This window comes from Temnothorax longispinosus, chromosome 11 (assembly GCF_030848805.1).
Source record: "Temnothorax longispinosus isolate EJ_2023e chromosome 11, Tlon_JGU_v1, whole genome shotgun sequence".
In the NCBI taxonomy this organism is placed as follows: domain Eukaryota; kingdom Metazoa; phylum Arthropoda; class Insecta; order Hymenoptera; family Formicidae; genus Temnothorax; species Temnothorax longispinosus.
The window spans coordinates 10,961,935-10,963,561 of record NC_092368.1 but is presented as its reverse complement, the minus strand read 5'-3'; positions in this window follow the sequence as shown (position 1 = coordinate 10,963,561).

The window sequence follows — 1,627 nt, the reverse complement described above, 5'->3', positions numbered from 1 at the left end:
CAATGCTAATATCGATAATGCAGCGAATGCAATTGATAGATTTTTATTTTATATTGTTAGGATTTTGACACAGGATGAAACTGATATTTCTCGGATAGTAATATATTTCTCAGAACAAGAACTCGTTACAACGGTATAATAATCGGAAGACGAGTTTTGCGGGAAGCGCCACACCACTCAGAGAGCAAGAACTAAAAATTAACATAGAACGCATTCTCACACCAATAACGTACTACAGTCATAGATTATAAAATATATAACAGAACATTGAATATATGCAACACTTCCCCTTAATCTATGACAATTGACCTTTGTCTACATTCAGCCCTAGAGCTCTTACGCAATTTAAGTGCTTTACATTTGATAGACCCTTGGTCAATACATCTGCTGGCATCCGCTCAGATGGTACATATCGCACTTCAATACGGCCGTTTTTGATACATTTTCTAATGAAGTGGTACTTAACATCTATATGTTTTGTACGGCTATGATGAACCGGATTCCCTGACAACTTAATGGCGCTTTGATTATCATTAAAGATGATAATCCTCTTTCCCTTTTCTTTTTCTAGTAGATCGGAGATAAGGTTTCCTAAATATAACGCTTCTTTACTCGCTTCTGTTAATCCTACATATTCAGCCTCAGTAGAGGACTGGGCAACTAAATTTTGTTTTTTACTTTCCCATGAGATAAGACATTCACCCAATTTAAACACATATGCTGTATAGGATTTTCTATCGATTCTGTCGCCTGCCCAATCAGCATCAACCCAGCCTACGAGATTAAAATCTTTATCCTTACATTTCTTAAACTCCAGACTATAGTGAACAGTTCCTTTTAAATAACGCAGTACTCGTTTCGCACAGTTCCAAAGGGGTTATTCACTTAGCGAATCACTGGTACACCTTATTTGAAATCGTTGAAATTGACTCGGAAATCGCTTGGAATCAGTTGAAATCACTTTTGAAATCATTTGAAATCAGTTGGTCATATGAAATCACATGAAATCGAATGAAATCGGATGAATCGGAGGAAATCAGTTGAAATCAGTTGAAATCACTTGAAATCAGTTGAAGTCACTTGAGAAATCACTTGAAATCAGTTAAAGTCATTTGAGAAATCACTGGAAATTAGTTGGTCTGTATCGGAACTGATAAACAAGCGGCCGCAATTACCGACGCTAGCTCTAGCGGGAACTAGAGACCAGTCACGCTAGACCCTGACCAATCGAGGAGAGGTGGCGCGGAAGCGCGAGTTGAAGGAAAAACAAGAAAGCAAGTGACGTGTGAGGAGAGATCGAAAGCGCGAAGAGTTCGTGACGAAGATAAAGAAGAAGGTGTGCAAGCGTACGTACGAAGATCGAGAGGAGGTTGTGAGAAACGGTGCAAGGCGTACGTTACGAGGAAGGGTGGATGCGTGAAGCTGTGCCAGGAGCACTGGACGAAGGACGAAGTAAGCTACGGGAGGCTGCGCGAGGGGTGCGCGGCGAGGACTGCGTCAGGCTGTGCAAGGCGTATTTGCGAAGGAGAGAGGCTGCCAGAAGCTGTGCGAGGGGTGTTTGCGAGGGAGAGAGGCTGCCGTGAAGCTGTGCTAGGCGTGCATTACGAGAGAGAGAGAGAGAGAGAGA